The sequence below is a fragment of the Achroia grisella genome, unplaced genomic scaffold (genome assembly GCF_030625045.1).
Source record: "Achroia grisella isolate CSIRO2021 unplaced genomic scaffold, CSIRO_AGI_Agris_v1 utg327, whole genome shotgun sequence".
NCBI lineage: Eukaryota > Metazoa > Arthropoda > Insecta > Lepidoptera > Pyralidae > Achroia > Achroia grisella.
This window is the reverse complement of record NW_026712799.1, coordinates 1250745-1273058: the sequence shown is the minus strand read 5'-3', so window position 1 is coordinate 1273058 and position 22314 is coordinate 1250745. Positions and strand designations below refer to the sequence as shown.

At 32.3% G+C, this 22314-nt stretch overlaps 1 protein-coding gene across 1 annotated transcript in view; it reads left to right on the top strand.

Moving 5' to 3' along the window:
• Nucleotides 1–1202: 1202 nt before the first annotated feature.
• The window catches only part of LOC131843702 (polypyrimidine tract-binding protein 1), a 455306-nt gene continuing 434194 nt past the window's right edge, over nucleotides 1203–22314 (top strand). The window contains exon 1 of the mRNA XM_059192399.1: nucleotides 1203–1971. The gene's annotated coding sequence lies outside the window, so the exon portion shown is untranslated. The remainder of the gene's footprint in view (nucleotides 1972–22314) is intronic.

Below are 22314 nucleotides of genomic sequence, written 5' to 3'. Positions count from 1 at the left end.
CTGGCGAGCGCGTACTGGTATGTGCTCTTCCCGCCTTGTTACTCTATCTATACTCACGGGAGCATCTTACCGTATTGCTTGCATAGAACGTCGGCTTACTAGGTATTATTATTCGTAATAGGAGACACCACACTCATGATCCATCGAGCCTTCCACTAGTGCTTGCAGCTTGTAAGTCGTTAACTCACAAATAAATTCAGTTGAACATTATAAGAGAGCAATTTTCTCTCTTTCTGTCTTGCTCATATTTTTGCTTTCCTATACCCAAATCTGAAAAAGACAATCGTTTGAATAAATCCTTAATTTACCGGATTGGATTCATGAAATTCAGAAGCTGTTATACTTTTTCGATCTGTAATAAGTAAATCATAATTATGCTCTAGTAAGTAGGACGTAAATAATGAACAATATTTTCTTTGTTTTAGAATCGAATTAATTTCTATTTGTAATGTTTTACAAATTTCAACTTAAATGGTCTATTATCATTACAAGAATATTCTAAATAAATGTAGATTCATTTATTAGCATTTAAATTAAAAACCTATATTTAAAATGTATCGCATAACTGCAGTAGTATAAGACATATGGTTATATTTTTTACATTTATATACTTGTCTTACTAAAGCTTTACTAAATCATTCCTGTTTTAATGTTTTTCATTTGATCTATAGGTATCGCATTGAAATTAATAGTAATTATGTCACTGAAATGTATTCGTATGCCTACTTTCTCTTGGATATTTGTTTATATTCCAAATGATAATTTATTTCAATAGAGAAAATTAGTAACTAGATATTGAGTGTGTGTATTATTGACTAAAGTTTACTCTATCGCTCAATGAATCCAATGATAGCTCTGATATACCGAAGGGTGCATCACGCACGTGTTGTCGGATTAATTGAATGTCATGCCTCCAGCGTGGCCCCCGTCTCCCTCGCCGCCGCCGCCGCTACCGCAGCCGACAACTCACGCAAAAACTAACTACCTACCCAAACAAACAAGATGCTGAGCCACTTCACTTCGCCGTCCTCCAAGTGTTAATGGCCATTTCTGCTCTTTCTATACATGCATGCACTCTTCAGATTTTTTCGTACATTACGTTTTTCATACATTCTATAGGCGCGGGTCGCAGGACGCGGGCGGGGCGAGAGAGGACCGCGGGGCGCGGCGGGTCGCGCGGCCTCTCGCGTTTAGTACAGCGCTCAGCGAGTGTCGGACGCTCGGCTTTGCAGTCGACGACCTTAGTATTCTTCGTTTATTTTCTTTTCTATTCGTTTAATTTGTCGCTCGGACCTCACGGCGCTATAAACATGAAATGTGTCGTCGTCAGTGAGTGAGTTCCGGGTGTTGCTGTGTTTACAAAAAAATTATTTTGACAGTTCACGTGCGGAATCATATTATTACCGGTTCCGGAGTTTTCAAGTGTTTATTATACATACACGGCCTTCATTTGCCTCAGATAGAGTCGGCAGATCATCAAAAAGGTGAGCTAGTGTGGTTTTCACAGTGGTAATAACAAGGAATTCTCGTGAGAACAAGTTGAAAAGTTCATACCGTGATCGGTGTATTGTGGCCGTTGTCGGAAAAGTTGCGCCGGATTTCTTCTAATAGGATTTATATTGGAAACTTGTGTTTAGTGAGTGTGCCGGTAGTGTGAAGTTGGTGGTGCTTACAACTTAAAACATAACCTTATTCAAACGGGGCGCGTGTTGCACGGGCATGCGCAGTGCGGGTCATCGGAATTATTAATAAGTTGCTTATAATTTTATAAACAAACATTCAACCGTGTGGTTACCAGTTACCTGGTGTCGTGGTGCGTTGTTAATAAGAATCGCACGAGTGCCCTCGGAGAGCAACGTCGTCCGTTCTGTCGGTTCGTCACAAACTTTTGTGGATTTTTAAATCAAGGATAACGTTCACCTGTGGGATTTCGGTGTATTAGCTGCGCGCGCACCGGATTTCTTTACAAAGGTGAGTGAAGTGTGTAATATAACTTCCACACCACATTCATAAGCAAATTTACTCATTTCTCGCTTCAGATCATTTTGCATGACAATGGCATTGACTATTGTTTCACGTTATTCGTCCTTCATAGGTACGTATTTAATTTTACCGCTGATATCCCTTGAAGAGCGCTCTATTAGATAGTACAGTATCTATGTATGTGTAAATACTGAATGGGAGGTTGTACGTATACTGTAGTATACGTTGATTTCATTGACTATAATAATAGAGATTTTACTTAGCAGTTTCCTACCTTTTTCGATAAAGGTCACCTGGATTATTTTTAGTAATTTGTGCATGTTACAGCTTCTTATCATAAAGTTCTAAATGTATCGTGAATGTTGTAATCCTAAGTTACAGTATCGCAAATAGGTAAATCGAGGGGTAGCTTCCTTATCTACTTAATTAGAAGCTTATCATAACATGATTAGATTCAAATAAGATTATGTTTAAAAAAAAGACAAAAGATGAGATGTAAAGTTGTGATGTGGTTACAAGTAAACACTAGATTATGAAAGTAATTATCAACATTAGTACAAATTTCTACACCGGCTGAAGATATTGCAGAAAATAATATTCATTTATAACTGGATAAGTGTCAATTGTATGATGCTCAAAACAAATAAAACTAGCTATTCTCCGCAAATTCTGTTGTTTTTGACATAAACTACAAATATTCTTTATATAAATAAACTAAAATATTAGCACTTTCGACTACTCAGTTTTTTAAATATAGGTACATACCACTATAATATTAGTACTAATAAATTATACTTAAATTGTTTACGTAAAGTGGCTATCTATCCCCCCACCTCTATATTTGACATGTGACATTAAAGTATCTATTCACTTAGGTGGTTACGGCAATTGTTCCTTCATGCGTGTGTCAATATTTAGTGAGCAAACGATAAACGCTATTAGGCATATGGCTATTAAGTGGAAAGTCAATTGATGATAAATTGCTTGTAGATTATTGCCAGTTTTTCACGACTTAGTCTCTTTTTATACAATAGATAGCTATTATCCGTCGTACAATTTCATTTTCAATTTAATTAAAATTAGTATGAATCCATACTATAGGAATAGATTGAAATATCATGTAAGACCCCATTGATCGAAATATGTTGAACCTGCATTATTTTATCTTTGTCCTAGTAACATATAAATATATGCCATTTTTCAAATGTAGACAATATGTCTATAGGTAAATACATACATAAATACTACCAAATAGGTACCCACCTACCTACATCAGTGAATTGCATCAATTCATTTGTGGTGGACTTGGCTTCGAGCGAGCGTAAATTTAAAAGCTAAATTGTATGCCTAGCTTTTTTCTTATTTTAACCTATATTGCAACGTACTTCGGTTGAGATAGGTATAGTTATTGTCTGTTTTGGTATTAAGTAGTTAACGATGTTATAGTGGTGTGTGGCAGCGAAGTAGCGAACAATTATTTTTATAGTGGTGGGACAAAAAAAATAGACAAACGAAAAGAGATAAACTATTATCGACCTACCTAACTTACAATAGTTAAGATGTAAGTACATCTTGACTTATTTTTCATTGAAGATGTTCCAAATACCGACTTGTATATATTATATGCTCTTGATTTAACTTTTACGTTGATGAAAGGCCGCCTAGATAAAACAACAAGACGTTTTCCATTTTCAATATTTAATTCTTAAAATTTTTGGCGCCAAGTTAATAAAAAAAGTAATTGAAAAACTTTTTATTTTTCTAAAAAAAATCAATATAGTGTGCCAGTAACAACTAACTTACAACATCTCTTATGTTTAATGTCCACCAAACACACTCATTCCTATTCCTGAAGTAAAGTATCGATATGTATAATGATGGAGATGGAGTGATGACATCTTCAAATACGTTGTAGGGTGCAAGGATGTTGGTGTGCCTCAAAATTATTGAAAGAGAAAGAGACCTATGGTTATTACAACAACGATAAAATTATTTATTCAGAAACGACATTAGAAATATTTATAAGTAAGTACTTAAATTACTTACCGTGTGCTAAAAAGCAGGATAGTTTTATACATGCACAAGTCCATTTATCGTTATTGTAAATCTGATTAAAATTATTGCAGGTACACAAATATAAATAGAATAAGATAATTTTCTGAATATTTTAACAATGATGATATATGTTTCTCTATATTAGATCAGTTGTTTCGACTTTATCCAATGATATATCTAGTCCTTCACTGCATATTTAATCAACTGCTGGTAAGAGTAGGTAGTTAAGTACTTAGTTCCAACTGCCTAAGGTCATCTTACAAAGATTGACGATTTCCTGTAATCATTTAAACAATAGAATTGCGTTGATTTTATGCATGTATCAGAAAAGTGGCTCCCTTACTATAAACAGGATATTCAATATCCTAGTTCTTTGTTATGCCGGAATTTGCTGAATTAAAGATATAGAGGCAGCGGCGTCACTTGCATAAAGATGTTGTAAGCTGAAATGTAGAGTGGTCCGACTATGAAAGAATGTAAAGAAATATAAATAGTAAATGTATAGTTTAAATAGTAAACTTATAACATTGTATACAGTTATTATTTATTTGCTTTTATTTCTGAGATTTCTTAATTTGAGTAGACATTATATTAACTATAATAATTATTTGGTGGAGTTCCTAATAAAATGTCTATTATTAAAAAAATCGAGTTAATTTTCTTCCTAGTACCTACCTAGTTAATAACACATTAAGTAAGTTTATCTCCACTCTGTAGGTATACTGTCCTTACTTTTAACAAAGTTCCAAGCTTACAGATAATATATAAAATTATATTTACTAACAATTGCTCACTATTTAACCATCTGAAAATTTTAATACTATTATTTCACTGATTATCAAATATGTTTAAAATCAATTTTGACAGATTGGCAGCTGTTCGCAGTGGTATTAAAAATGTATATTGTATATAGTTACATATTTCATTAATATTCAACAGCTAAAAATATCCATCATATTCTTGGCGGCCGACCGCCGAAAACTCCTTTTGTATTCTTAATTTTTAATTTTATAATTGTAAAACAGTTCCTTTTATGCCATCTTTTTTTGATAGAAAATTCATTGTCTCATCGTGGGTTGCAGCTGCATATTTTACTATAACATACTATCTACGTGTTTTCATCGTTTAGTTACCCATACAGTCCAATGAATCGTCCAAGTATATTATTATTGAAGGTATTCGTTTTAGTCATCCGATATGTTTGTTAATTGCGGCACGGAATGACCACGTATCATTTGTAAACGTGTAGGATTACCTGCGCCATGTTTTGTTTATTATAATAACAACCAAACGACTAACAAGATCGTCCAATCCAAACTAATGTAATGGTCATTAGCTGAAGTATTTTTGCAATGAATTCTTACTTATTGGGTACTACTAATATAATAAACAGGTAAAGTTTTAAACTTAGGATGTTCGGCATAATCTCCGGTACTGCTGATCCTATTTTATTGTGTTGGATAGCCCACTTACCGTGGAAGGTAATAGATATGTACGTATATCTACTCCACGAGCGGAGATGCAATGACAAATGTTATAAAAACGGGCAAAATGTGACGCTGACCAAGCTACATTCGGCAGCTAGTCTTATATGCAATATAAATATAAACGATCACTGTGGACTGTGGATACATAGAAATATTTGAAAAAAAAACTTTTATCCAGGTACTTACTTCTAAATTTTTGTCTCTGTGTTAGAGTGCAGTCATTTCTGAATGGATTTTGCTGTGGTTTTTATTGGTATATTATGATAAGTATTCACATAAAATGTAATAATGTTTGTTTTATTCCAGTCGATTTACAAACTAAAAAGTTATAAATAAAGTATAGGTATTTGAAATACCACGACGTACGGATACGAAATTTCGGAGTCGGCTAGTAGATAATAAATTGTAAACCCGACAACACTATGTATACCACGTTCATTTTACTGACCGTGAAGAAATCGTTTCACATATTTTAATTAAAGTTTTCCATGTAAATATCGCCTTTACTGTAAGGAAGAAATAATACTAATAATAACCATCCAGGACAATTCAAATAGCGCTATCTAGACCAAGCTAAGCAAAGCTTGTGTTATGGGTACTAGACAACTGTTATAAATACATTTTTATGTAAATACGTAAACATATTATACATAGAAAACCAATACACTTGCAATCATACTTATGAATGCAAGTGTTTGTACCATGCGCAGTATCGAACCTGCGAAAATCGAAAGTGAGGCGGTGAGCTAAACCACTACATTATCGAGGCCGTAGTATGTAATATACTAATACTAGGTAAATACATATAAAAATCATGAGATCTGTGTGAACGTTTTAATAATGGGGAGTGACGATACGAATCTTATCTAGTACTAACATTGTTGACACACGTCAATGTAAACTTGGGGTAACGATCCCATAGATATAGAAGACACGAAACTCAGGAGTAGATCAAACTGGTTACAGAGGATTCTCACGGATTATGTGGTAGATGTGAGTCAGAGAATAAAGACACTTATTGTTACAGACATTGAACTGAATTTCTTTTTTTGTTTTTAGATCCTTTAGACGTAAGTATCATTCGTGCGCTAAAGTATTTAATATCGATTAACATAGATATTTCTGTCTATCCTTATTTGGCCCACTTCATTACTCCTGTATATGTCTCTTCCGGAAGAATGGGTAACTAAGGTGGTGCATTTCTTCAAGCTTCAGCTTTTAGCTTATAAAAAAGGTAATAATTGAGGTTGTTTAGGTGAAAGGGGATTGTCAGGAATGTTGGAACTAGTGAACCCATCGTAAGAAATGTACCATATCAAATCAACCCCCACGTTTTTCCTCCTTCACAATCCCAAAATCATCATGAATAATTTCAGGTCGACTCGCCATAATGGGCTAACTAACTTGTCATCAACCAATCCTTATCATCCATTTAAAAGTAGAGACCTTCTTAATTGCCGATGTTTTCATCTCCAAACATAGAAATAAAGAGCATTGTAGAATGTTTTATTTTAATTTTAATATAATAGTATGTAATAATACATACCACCATGATTTAATATTTTTTTAATAAATACTCTATTAAAGTAACGTCCCTGTCAAGTTGGCGCTTATCTTAAAGGTTTCAATGACATATCAGTTCGAAATCCCGCTGCAAGTAGATTCCATAGTATAATCGTGCATGGTAGAAAGTGACTATTAAATTATTATATATTGACATTAAAGTACGCAGCGGATTTGGTAATAAGTATAGGCAAAACAGTAGAGATGGTGGTAATATTTTTTATTACTTTCTTTTTATATTTTATTTGTTTACTGATGTCGCAATAATTTTGTATTGTAATTTTAATTTGTAACAGTTTTTCTTGAACTTTTTGTACTCATGTATATATATTTTTTAATTTTCTACACAATACATTAAAATTCAATGATCAGTAGAGTTCACATTTCACAATAGATTAATATGTTTTATTATAATAGTCATTAACAAGTACAGAGATTTAATTTAGTTTTAGATAATTCGTTTCAATTTGCGAATTTATATTTGTATAAATCATACATTACGTAGTATAGATGCTTCTCGATGTCACTGGATTCCCAACTGACGGTAGGTTTGACTCACTACGAGTAGAATATTATAAGTAAGTAAAGATATTTAGGTTTGATATGTAGTACGAATAAATTCAAAATATCTTTTACTCATATAATGTTACATCTTGTAAACTTTTAAGTATAAACGATACGATTTTTTGTATAAACAAAATTCTCCCAGCGTCAGTGTTTTACAACATTACGCTTCTTGCAACATGAGGTCTTTCTAGAATTGCATTATTCTTGCTTTTATATAACAGCTTAGACCGCATCATCACTCAACATCAGGTGAGCTTGCGGTCAAACATGCTCACACTAATTATAAAAAATATATATAATTTCCTAAGCTATCAACAGCAACAATACTTATTTTATATCTACTTATATGATTTAATTTACTACTACAACTAAGATGACTGTAATAATACATTCATTATAATCCAACAAGGCTACACGTTGCTCCAAAAATACAAGAGAATTACATTACCCCCTTTCCATAGACAGCTTGTTAAAAAATATTTGCGCATTAACTTGGGTTGAAATATTAACGTTTTTAGAACTGGAAATGTTTCCCACTTCTTTAAGACACAGCAGTAAAAAAAGAAATAGAGGTTCCAGGGTCGATGTGAGGATAAATCAATTTACATCTGACGCGGCTGGAGTAAACTGGGGTTACTAATTTATTTTTGTACGACCTCCAAGTACTCTAGTACTAATGGAATGCGCAAAATTGTTTCTTAATTCAGACTTATATTAAATTGTTAAACTAACGCAAATATAAATTTTGACTTTGAACATATTTTAGATAATAATAATCACTAATGCCTTTATGATAAAAAAATACGGGCTTTTTTAGTAGATGAATATGGATTAGTGTCCTCACCAGCGCCCCATACCTATACGCAGAGTTGCATTATATGTGGATATTTTATAAATCAGGATTTCATGTATCTGCTTGTTATTAATCGAATACTTTTTATAACCTTGTATATTCTATAAAGAAATCAGGGAACAATAAAAGCAATTTTATTGTGAAATAAGTATGTGTGAATGTCATATTTTGAATTCAATCCTCGAGAGTATTTGTATTTTGCACCTTTGTTTCTCGAGCCTTGTTGACATAAAATTACTTGCTTTAACCCAGCATCAGACTTGAACGGACGTATGCGTTTTCTCTTCTCGAGTTGTGCCGTTCCATTCGTTATGTTTACACATATCAAGGCAAATAATATCAGAACCGGCCAGTGCTATATAGAATTCGCTATTATTTATCATATGACTATTATTATTAATATCCAGACTTTCCTTTTATAAAGAAAACGACAACATTATAACTGACGGTCAGTAAGGGCAGGGATACGTTTGACGTAGAGTAAGATGTAAACGAGTTTATAAAAATTGCACAGAACCATTTTTTGTAAGCTGTGTGAATAGCGCTTTAGATATGCAATGCAATTTTGTGTTCTACTTTGAAGTGCTAAAAACTGCGGATTTTCTTGTCTGCGCAGATTTTAAGCGAACTTTGCCGGTTTGAAAATGGTTGTGGGGGTGTCGGCGGCTTTCTACGGATTTATTCATTCTTTTGACTGGACTTATAAAAACAATTAAAATTGCGCATTTGTGGGTTTTAGATATCGGTTTCCTTGTTTTTACTTCGTACAAATTTATTTTTAGATTTTGAGACGTGGAAATAATATTGTTAGATGTTTTCATTCAAGCAATTCACAGGCTTGAGCGGTAAAAATATAATTGAATTTATACTTTATGATTGAAGTAATTTCGTTATCTTTTACTATTGAAACCTTAAGAAAATATGAAATATTCTCTCTCAACACAATCATCGCTGTCATTGGAGACGCAAGAATTAATTTGAGTCCTTTGCGTTTGCATAATACCTACTTGTATGTTTGCTTTAAGAAATATCAAGTTACTTGCGGAAATTAATGTTTCTTGGCAATATTAGCGAATGATGACGCACAAACACGGTTGTACATCATATACGATGTCTAAACGAGACATAAAAATATAACCATGAAAATCACTATATACCTACTTAGCTCGTAGTTTTAAAGTATTGCTGTATCAATACTTTAAAACTACGGAGCTAAGTAGGTATTTGTATTGAAAAGTGAAATTAACTTAATTTTTTAAGTATATATATTTTTTAAATATGTTACATTTAGTTATTTGTCGAATAGTTCCAGATAAAGTATCAGTTTCCAGTTTAAATGGACTGAATACATGCGTGGAAAATTCTCGACTAGGGTAATGAAATCGCGAAAATACCTAACTATAATAACAAATAAACAGACATGCTTAATAAAAAGTATCAGAGAGTCTGTTTTAAATAAAAAATGATGAATAGGCAGTTCATTGGTAGACTATGCTAATTTACAAAATAAACGCGGATAATGAACGGCTTTACTTAAAACCCAAACAAATATTTGTGTATGTAGCAGTGTCTGCGCAACACGATTACCATAACGCAGTTACTTCAATATTTCTTTCGAATTAAAGTCCAAAACAAATGTTATAATATTTGTACTTCATCAATATATCGAATGTTATTTTAGAATACACAGTTGTTTTGAATTTGAATGAGAATTTTTCTAACTTGTATGAAGCGTAACTCGTAAAGCAAACTCTTTGCTAATACTGTAGAGTGGGAATTTCATGAGTTCGTGTAGTGGGTTATATAGTTTTATATAGTTAGTCTCTGGAAGCATTCGTTTATGAAAACTACACATGTGTACCTACAAAAAAATTTGTATTTTTTGTAACGAGTTATGTATATTTACTTATGAAGAAGATCATCTATTTTATATTATTAAGTATATTGATTTATATGTTTAAGATAATATATGTATGTAGGTAATAATTAAGATATTATATGTATGGTCTATTAGGATATGTAAAATCTACCGTCAGTTGTATGTACACATAATATTAACGACAATTACATAATATTTTCCATGAATGATAAAAGTAAATCAATAGTTTACTTTTTGTATTATTTTAGTACATGTATACGAATATGACGAGTGTAGGTATTTACAGTTCATAAAACTTCATCTTTAGCACCTGACTGCGTGAAAGCTTTTTACACTTGGTTGAATAGTTTATCTCCAACTAATACTTAAACAACTTTCGTATAAACCTCTACCTTTCCACCTGCCTATCCTATCATAAATATACCTACTTACTTCATAAATCAGTGTAGTGATTTCTTAAGTATTTAATTCCAATAAAGATTCTGCAATTATACTAACACTAACAAATAACGAAAATCTCCGATACCTGTAACAAAACAATATACAGGAAAATACTTAAAAATACAGTCAAATAATAATAATAATCCAGAACAATGTTGTCTAGTCTAGACCCAAACTAAGCAGACTTTGTACTTTGGGTTCTAAACAACGATTAGAAATAGGTATTTAAATACATTTCTTCTATAAACATGAATTATTTACAAAATAACATATTCGTTTGTCAATAAATACATAGAAAACATTCAGACCAGTACAAACAATCAAACTCATGAATACAAATGTTTGTATCCTGCGAGAAATCGAACCTGCGATGCACTCCTATTCTGTTTTTGTGTGTAAGTACAAAAGGTAAATTTCATCACTTATTGAGTAATATTAAGAGGCTTTCGCTACACCCACTGATATCTAATCTTATTATTATCCAAATAAAGTGATAAATTGGTACTAAAACTTATAAGTTGTATTTCAGTTACAAGGACGAGAGAAATTGTGGAACACCTACGCTTGACACTTTAGTTCTTTGAAATAGCAACGCTGGAAGGTCACATGATGAATGTCAGGTGTCATGTCTAATGTTTTCAATCAGGACGGTTGATAATCTGTTTACCAATTGAATTACATAAAACTACTTGTTTTTTTATTTATGTTAATTTTAAAATAAATTGCTAAATTATGTTGTCTCCTTTTTTTAGGACTACTCCAATTTTGTTGATCGCAGCTGGCCTTTACCTTCCTGGCTTCACCGGACGATAGGGGGCGATAATTCGAATTGGATGAGGGATCGATCACAGGGGAGGATGTCCCCTATCTTAGATGAGATAATCATAAATAATTATTATCAATAAACTTACTGTCATTGTGTTGTGTGTGGAATGTCAGTTGACATTCCACATTCCATATTTGACTTTAAGTATGGCGGTGAATTTATTGAATTTGTTATATCCATGTATGTATAGAAATTAATAAAAGTCTCAGAGTAGGCACCGGTAGAAGCGGTTCGCGCTAAACAATATTTATTCATATTACACAACAGAATTCGACCTCTGTGGGCTCTCGGCGAACTCGACATTAACATAACCGGTCTCGTACGATCTTCCCGAGTTGTGGGTACGGCCTGTTAACACGGATTCATACTTAGTTTAAACCCTGATTATTACTTGATTTGTGAACGGTCGATATTAGCATTTACTTATTGATACAGACGTGTTTATTGATATATTAAAGAAGTAATATTGATGCTTATGAAATGTCATACTGGCGTATAACGTATTGTATTACTATACTATACGTAGACATGCTTACCCTTTTGCGTCTACTAAATTGGAAACTCACCATCTATTTCCAGAGTCATACTATTCACAAACCTGCAGTAGTATAGAGGGTAAGAGAACTGGGGACAGTTTATAAGTAGTCAGATTAAGTACAGAAAGAAATAGAGATACAGCAAAAGGCTCTACTATAAACAGCTGATTTTAAAGATGTGGGCAGAGAGTCGAAACAGAGATCATTGATACTTTAAAATGAAACCGAGACATTATTCTTAATAACGACCTTCAGAGGACTCTTTTGAATAACTTCTATTAATATTAAATAATATTTAGATGTTGGAGAACAAACTTTTAGTAGACTTTCTACAGTGAAAAGGCATATTATTTTCATTCACCCATTGAGTGGGATGTATTTACGTGGGCTTCAATAGGATGCTCCTACAATATTGTTTCCAAGCGATTTTTTGTCTACGTAATAAAATCGTAAAGATATTTATATTGTATAAGTTTATGTGCACGAAATATTTCATTGAGAAATATAGACATGGTTTTTTCTATCTAATAAGAACGACGAGTAATACACATTTAACCTCACAAATTATTATTACAAAACAATTCGTATTGCTATTAATCGTTATAACTACGCATTAATATGAAAGGTATTGGAATATTTTAGTATTGGAAGACAATGTTAGACAGAGTTATCCCCAATAGAAAAGGACATTCCGTTCCTTACTAACATGTCAATTGCATGCGTGTGGTCGCAAAGGTAACATATTTGTGTAAAGGCAACATTTTTAACGAGAGATAAGAAAGAGAAACACTCAAACAAAATGCGATACTTACACACACAAAATATTGCGTAAATATCTTGAATAAACTCTACCACTACTAATTTCTTTATGTTTTGATAATGAAATACAAAATTACTGTTTGTTATATTTATAAATCAAGATGTCAAAATCAACTGTGCATCGTGATAGGTTTTTCAAATTAATTAGATTAGCTAGTAAACTTTTATTTACAGTATTAATTGTATTTTTATTTAAAAAGGGACAAGCAGCCCGTTACAATGTTTACTATTCACACTCACACCATATAATACGTCTTCTGAATTTGCACTCCGAATCGGCGTCTGTATCCTGTAGGAACGCTATTCACGAACTTGACGGGACATAGCATGCGCGCCTGTCTGCGTCACCGTATGGAATACGGCCCCCGGCCCTGGACATATTTACCCCACTGGAATGCTATACACGCTGTCCAGGAGGCTTAGTAAGATTTTATTTCGAGTTACCCTTCTCCTGTACCGGTGGTGTGGTACGTTATCCCTTTGCTTTAGTTATGATTATAATACCTGTCATTTTTATTTGTTTTTAAATCTATTTAATTTTAATATATAGTAAACCGCCGTATTTAGTATATACCTATTCATATTGTTAGTACAAATATACATAATTCCTCAATATCAATTTTCTATATAAACAATTACAAAAAACAATCAAAGTAATCCAACGCGGCACATCGAGGCAGCGTACCCAAGATACTGGCAGCGTTGCCTCTTTGAATGGCCATGCTTAGCCTTTGGGCAAAATAGCTACCAGTTCTCGGGTCACAAATCGGGTATTGTTAGTTAAGTCTTACCACGACTAATTTTAAACCTAACTCGGCGTTTTGAATAGGTACTTTTAACCCTGGTTACCGTCGATAGGCGTAATTGTTAGAAGACAGTGTTTCAGAATAGTTTGTTCAACTACCTTCATCAGGGTTTTCAATGACATATTAATACACAGAACTATTATTGCGACACAGAACTCAAGTTATTAATATTTGTACTGTTAAGACTCTACTAATTATATTAGTAATTTTTTAATTACCTGCATATATTAGGTATGACGTTGGGGTCTTAAAGATGAATGAGTTTAATTATAATTATTGGATATTGTTTCTTAAATTTCTGTCATTCGTTCTAACTCTACAGTGGCAGATAGCTTTACCATATATATGTATCATTTTTAAAACACTATTCCGTGCGTTTTTTTTTAAATGGGTATTATGTTTTATCTTTTTCATCAGTTTCGGTAAAAAATTTTGGTTTGTAATTTAATACTTTAAAACATAACATATTACCAATTACAATTGCCCACGACAAATAATAATAATTTATGTCAGTATAATCGATCGACACTCTTTTTTTATATTTTTGTTACCATGCTCTGAACCTGTTCTTTAATATTAATAAAAATTATCAAGGCCACCATAGGCAAAAGTACTTTATTAATTTTATATTATATACGTACGTAACGGAAGCAAGCAAATTTGTCAGGGTCGAATGCATAATATATAATTATTAAAAGGTGAAGGAAATATTATTAATAAAAATTAATAATTTGTAAAGATATAAATTCATTCGCATAACTATAGTAAACATATTATCTAACTTGTAAAATAGGAAGTTGTTGATTCAGTCATGATAATTTTTTATGGTATAAGAATTGATAGGATTTACTCCATCAGTTACCTTTGTGTTAAACATTTAGAAGTTATAATTACAATTCACTATTCGTATATTATATAATACATAATTATATTATTGTCCCAATGTGTACCTATAATATGTACAAAGTTTACCTGACTATAGTAAGTGCCGTTCTGTGCACGTTACAATATGTAAATAGATATCTACTCATCATTATATTTTATATGACAAAAATAACGAATAAGTTAGTCTTATAGAAAGTGATTACATTTTCCTAACTAGGAGTAAGTTATTAAAATGAATGAAAATAAATATATTAGATTTCACTGAATATCTAAAAATATATTGCGTGGTATCCCACATGCATTGCCATTCCTGTGAACTAAGGTTATGTTTACAGATCCATTAAAATATTTTTTAATAAATCATTAATAGAATGGATATGTATGGATAAAATAGTGCACCCTCCTGCGCTCACGCATACGCCGATTGTCCACCAGTGGAAGATGATAGAACGATACTATACGATGGACATGCCCATATCTCATTTCATCGGGACGAATTCACTATTTAACTTTTTTCGAATTAACCACGAAGATTCCCCGTGGGAACGCATCGAGTTCATCCTAACAAGGTAACTTCCAATAAACTGCCCCCGTATACTATCGTTGTAATATCAAAATGTAATTAAAATAAATTGCATAAAATCCTCAGATCCTCTGAAATCCGTGAAACTACAACGAACAGAATTAAACTGGCTTAAGAGTATCATGTCAGCGATTTTGGTATATCCACCGGATACAATCCTGACACTTGTTGAAATTGGACACTGTGTCGTAAAACACTAAATGCTATATCTCAATGAATGTAGAGAATACGTCAGAGGCTTATTGTATGTGAGTAAACCGATTTTGTATGTACTGGAACCTTGTATGTAGTACTTATATAATATATATATGTACTAGAGGTTCTAAAGTCATATATATATATATATATATATAATATGCATTATAGAGAATTTGTCGAATCTACATATCATAACAACTCCTCATAAAACAAGAGATTGGAGTTTCTTTTAGGTTGATTAGAGAGTTTTGTTATACGATGTTATGCAGATTGGTCTTTTTATCTTTACGTAAAGGTACCAGTTGTAAGCCACAAATTTTTTTACCTATATTTCTCCTCTGCCTCAATCTTCCAATATTATTTTCTACGCGTTATTTATTACTCTATTTAAAGCATCCGGGACTAATTGGTGCGTTACTCAAATCACAAATATATCTGACGGAAGTACATAATTTATAAAACATCTAACGACCCAAATGTAAAAGATTTCACACTTTTCTGATGTAGCTTGAAACCATTAAAAATCACGTCATCTATCTAAATGCGATGTGCCATCAGGCGAATATTTAAAATGTTAAAATAGCTTTTATGCCAACATCGAGAGTAATAAAAATAGTAGTTTCGATTGGGCTTAACAACCGGATCCGGGCGCGTCCCGCCATCCGATTCCTCGACAGTAACAGACGGACAGATTTATTTTGTGATGTCATCGATTGAAGTAGATCTATTCCATTGCTTTTCATATAGAACATACATTAACATTATACAATGTACATCATACTACTATCATGTTCATAATAATTTATTTAGAAAATATAAGTAATTTTTAAGTTTAAGCTCAGCTCTATTGCCGGACTAAAAGTACTTATATAATACTTATTATACCTATATGTGTGTGTCGAGTTCATGGTAGTATGTTTTTTATTACTATAATCTACATATAAACGTTTATTAATATTAATAAGCTTCTATTTTGCTCATAGAAAAATATTTACAAAAAGAATACATAAACGCGCAGTCTTATCGCTAAATTCAATCCTTTACTGACATCAGGCAAAATATTTTCCTTCAGTACTCATTCAGTATATAAATTTCAACTGTTCTAAATTTTACGTTCCGTCAGTAATTTCCATAAAAAGGGGTACAAAACTTCATTTTCACGTAGGTACTAATACTATATATCTCAGTTACTATATAATAAGTACACTTTCATAACAAATTTTCTAAAATGATATTGTAATGGATATAAATTGTAAAAACAACCACAAAAACTTGGGCCAGTTCCCATCGTGCCTTTGAAAGCAAAAAATATCTTTTTATGACTATGCTTGTTGTGTGGCGCGTGCACTGCAGGTAGAAATTGTACCCCTCGGTTGTTTGGCGACCGCACTTTTTTAATTACACGTCTATTATTAAGATTCTTTTTTACACAGGTGACGATTTTTTTTATACTAAACAAACAAATATGAACATTACTGCCAGATTTCTGTAAATAATAATTTACTACTAACCTACCTAATGCCCTATTTAATTGTCCGACTAGCGGAGCAAAATGTAGGTTATGATCTTTGTTTAATATAATGTTCAACAAAGTAATTGTGTACAATGAAAATGATCAAAATTAATTATGATATTATTAATTAATACACACATTATACAAATAAACAATTTTATACTAGAATTTTTCACCACTAAGAGTAGTACGTTGATAGGGTTTGGTAAGTAACCATTGTTCTAGGCAATTTGAACATGAAAATATTTATAAATATTTTTTAGCATTGTTTTTTTGTTGTAATGGCAGTCACAGGCATCTTAAAATGTGGCGTTAAAATTCACTTATTATTCTTTCCTGTTTGTAACCGTTGAACTATAAAAGCTGTACTTATGTAGATCAGCAAAATATGTACAGTCTATTCTATTTTAAAGCATGTTGTTTTAATTATCCAACACACAATGAATTTAGAATATTCTTGGAAAATAACTGTCTTACCTACCTTTGCTACTGGATTTGGGTTGGACGTTAGCTTGCTTTTTTCACAGTTTCCTATGAAACGTCATATATTAGCTAACTTTTCTTTTATGCATATATTCGCGCTGTTTGTCTGTCTGTGTCTGTGCACATTCCATCCATCGTTCATATTCAGTAAATTAAATATCCTTCCTCCGCATACAGACTATGATCATCTTATTAACAACTAATTTATAACTTTGTGAGTAAAGTTATGGGTATTATTACTCACAGACTTATATGTCTATTATTATATGTAGACCAAATCATTATACTTTAATTAATTCTCTGTTTCCGTATTTATCCTTCTAAAATATATTAAGTATTTTATATTTGAAATTTATAAGTAATTTTCAGTTATTTCAATAAAAAGTTGTAAGGTTACTTTGAAATAAAAATACTCAAAAATATATAGAAAAATAGAATAACATCTTAAAAGTTGAACAAGTAACTAAATATTCGATTTTAGATGGGGCTAAAGTCGTCCAGACGTTCGCTTTCGGTTTTGTCGATCTGTTTTAACTGTTTTTGTAACATTTTAACTCTCCTCGTTTTACTAAACTTTTTTTTTCAATACTAAAACGGATACAGGGAAGTTACAAAGGAATGGGTCCCGCTAAAAGAAGCCACATTTATTTACAATCCTTATTTTGTTAGGACTGTTTGCCTTGACCCCACCTTTTGGCGTTAAATTGAAATGTGATTTATTTCTGGGACACATCTACACATGAATGGACGGCATTGTCTCATATAATCTAACGACGGCGACTATGGTTCGTGATGTTGCTATGGTGAATTAAATCTATATGTATCTGGTTTTATATGTTTAGTAATGCGTAACTCTAAATATTCTAAATATATTACCATAATCCTAAATATAATAACATGCAGCTTTTCACGATGATCCGGGCAATCTCAACTCGGAGATGTGGGTCCGTGTAATGTCAGATTGAGTTATAAGGAAGTTACGTATTTTTTATTATAAATTTCTTTATTTTTTAATAACTTCATAAATATTGACGGATCGGTCTCGGTGGTCTTGCGGTTTAGCGCAATGCTTTACTTCCGATGGTCGCGAGTTGAATTCCTCGCATGGTACAAACATTTATGTTCCTAAGTATGATTGTTTGTATTAGACTGTGTGTTTTCTATGTACATTATGTATGTATTCACAAAAAAATATATCCGATGTCGACTATTCATAACATAGGCTCTGCTTAACATCGGATTCGATCTCGCAGTCTAAATTATTGGATCTATAAATATTCCGAATATAGGTTTACTTTATTATGTCAGTAATCCAGTAAGAAAAAACATACAGAAATTCCCATAGGTATACGATACTCGTGCCGCTGGTAAGAAACAGGACCTAATATTATAAATGTTACAATTTGTCTTAGTATGAATGTACCATATATTCTGTTATTAAATATGTAGATCACACAAATAATGAGTGTAACCGTTCGAATTAGATAAAAATACATATAGACGTAATGTCTTTGTGAGATAATGAATCGATTTAGATGAAAATTAGCTGATGTGGTCCTGATTTGTAAAATGGTAGATTACCATTTTACAACTCAGGACCACATATACCATAAGATATGATAGTATGTAACATCAATGTAATTATAACTTTTTAGGATTATGGCATAGTAGTAGTGGATATTCATTAAATACGTGTACAAAAGTTTCTACCTTTTCAAATATAAGCTTCCATTTTCAGTTTGAAGCAATGCCACTAGTATGAATGGTGTTGTTGGGACGTAAGTACTACAATATTCTAGTAAAACTGTGCTTGAAATCTGTGTATATGAGTTGGCAGTGAGACCTAATGTAGCTCTGATGACGACGTATGAGTTACGAAATTCGTTACAGACTGGTTAGGTTATGTACTTTTTGTACCTGTTTGTCTCCACGAAATCTTGATAGATATAGATTTGTAATAAAAAACAAATATTTTCTAAATAATATAATAATATCTCAGGACAATTCACACAGCGCCATCTAGTCCCAAGCTAAGCAGAGCTTGTGTTATGGGTACTAGATAATTGATATAAATACAGGGATACATTTTTTTTTTTATATAAATACATATTATAATAATAAACTACCTACTTATTACTATATTATATAATACCTACCTATTAATATGGTAAACTATGTCCTTACATTGAAATGATCAACATTGTTACAATAGAACATTATTGTCAGGTATATTGTACAATTAATATCTCACATGTGTTTGCCCGATTTTAAAGATTAAATTGATATTTTTCTTGTGTCAATTGCCATGTCTAAAGTGAAAACATTTTGTCTCGTTAGCTATCATATACGTTCATAGGCTTTGTACAAACTGCGCTCTACCTGTAAAGTTCCACTTAATTTTTCGATTACGTTGTATCTGCCGCGTCGTTTTATTTATGAAGCGACATGTACTTAGCAGCCTTCGCTTGTCAGCGGCAGCAGTAATTAATTACTCTACCCCACCCCATCCCTTAGTAGTGTTACCCGATTGTGCAAACTAAACGTAGTTCACTAAGCTACTGTTTTGACATTCGATGGGACCGTTGAATTTGATCAGACAGAAGAGGATAATTAAGAATTTAATGTTAATGATATATATTTTGTAGTATACGTAAATGTCAAGTATCTAACAAGTACGGCGCGCGTCTATAATTATTTAAATGAAGACTAAAGTAATAAATTCAGGGTTGGATAGTACGTTCCTAATATTTTTGAATTATTAGTGTGTTTGACGATTTATTTATGTGACAAGTGTAGTCATAGTTAATCTTTGTTGATTATTGTTTTCATGAGGTAGTTAGACAAACATTTGACAGATCTGTGTATAATTTCTTACTTTGATGCGTTTGTTTTATAAACACCTAATGTGTGCGTCATTAAACATGACCATCATGAAATATCAAAATATCACATCATATTATTACAATGATTTATTATCTTACTTTTGTTATGATTTTGTCGTTCGATATTTTCTTATATATATCAAAACAAATTTCTGACAAAACGTCAGAAATTTGTTTCAGGTCAAAACATCTGTTGTTCGAATTAGTATAATACTAATATCCATTCTAGTCTACTGTCGCCAACTTTTATGATATAAATTACGATGAAATGTACGAGAACATTTTTATTGCTTTGGTGAATAAAGAAACAACAGTTTCGGAATCAAGTCAATTGTGAGAACAAACTATTTGAGTTATCGAGTACAATATTATGTCATTATGAGCCCTCCTTAATTCGCCATGAGGTTCTTACTGATTCTATGTCATCTTCATCATACTATCTTTCACTGGTGGCCCGCGAGTGTACACCGTTGAAAAAGATGGGTACCATGTTTATTTATTAAAAAAAATATCGATGGCCATTCTCAATATGCAAATGTGTAGAGCGATCAGTACGAGGTGGAGTGACAATTTTAAAAATGTTTTAGGCAGTTGATAGTCGCTGTTGGCTCAGGATCGTACTTTGTGACGCAATACGGAGAAACCTATTTTCAGCAGTGCATTTTAATATCGTAGTATTGTGCAACATCATATTTCATTGACGCCTACGTTCCTAACCAACGCCTTTTTACAATGTTCGAAACAGGATACATACTATACACTGTATGATACATCTTTGAAAAGGATAAAGTTAGAAAAGAGTAAAACTGCATTTGCATCGGGAGATGCGCCTCAAGCGAGACGTACGTAATGCGCCCGATAATATATTCGAATTGCATTTATTCAGAACATAGGCATGTAAAAAGGTTTTGTTAGTGCGAGGTAGGTACAGGCGGTGCCTCTTGGATTATCTGAAACCTCTGCAGGTAAATCGAATGTAGTATAATATTATTGTTGTGAGTCAAACGATCAGAGAAACTTAACGTACAGTAACGTACAGTAGTGGTCTAAATACTTGTTACTGATAGTTATGCGTAATGAAATTAATCTGGAATGAAAATGGGATGGTAACTCTACAAATTTTAATCATAGAGAGAAATAAAAATAAGGTAGAATCGTAAAATTCGTTCCAAAATCATCGCTGCAAAAATGAAAGAATGATAAAAAAATACACTATAATTTAGAAAAAATTTTCAGATCCTTAGCTTTAATATTAAAAAAAAAAAACTGCGTCTATTTACATTTTCGACTTTACGTTTTGTTCCGAGTTATTCTAAGATTTAATGTGCTTGTAAATCAAAACACCAACATCCTAATTACGTAAAACAGATGTTCAAACATGCGCTTCTCTAAATGCACCCGTCCAATGCCAGTTTTGTAACATCGTATAACCAACTAGAATAAAAATTTACAAGCGTACAATTGTCAAACTTGACACGAGAAATAAAGTACAATTGTTCGCTTGTGATATCTTTTTACATTTGAGCTTAAGTGTCCAACATCTGGTATTATTAAAATGTCTTCTATCTACTGTTAAAATTTTACTTTGTGTGTTCATATGTTCGTTTGTACAATTTATATTGTTTATGGTCTGTAGGATAAACCTACTTTCAATATTATTTTGAAGTCGGTGCCACATCGGCTGCTTTAAATATACAAAGTCTGTAAGGTCGCTTCTGTATTTTGTGGCATAGGTATTTGAGCATTGAGTATGTATTCAAACATTTGCGCCATTGCCTTATACCTTTGTACGCCATATCAATACCGTGCTCAATTTGTGGAAGTCCAGTACCGTGAGCTCACATGTTTGTCAAACATTCTTGACGGGTACTCTCTCGTTTGGACCGACACGTAAATATATATAGTACTGGACATAGGACACAGCACTATCTAGTCACGATACAAGAAGAACTTGT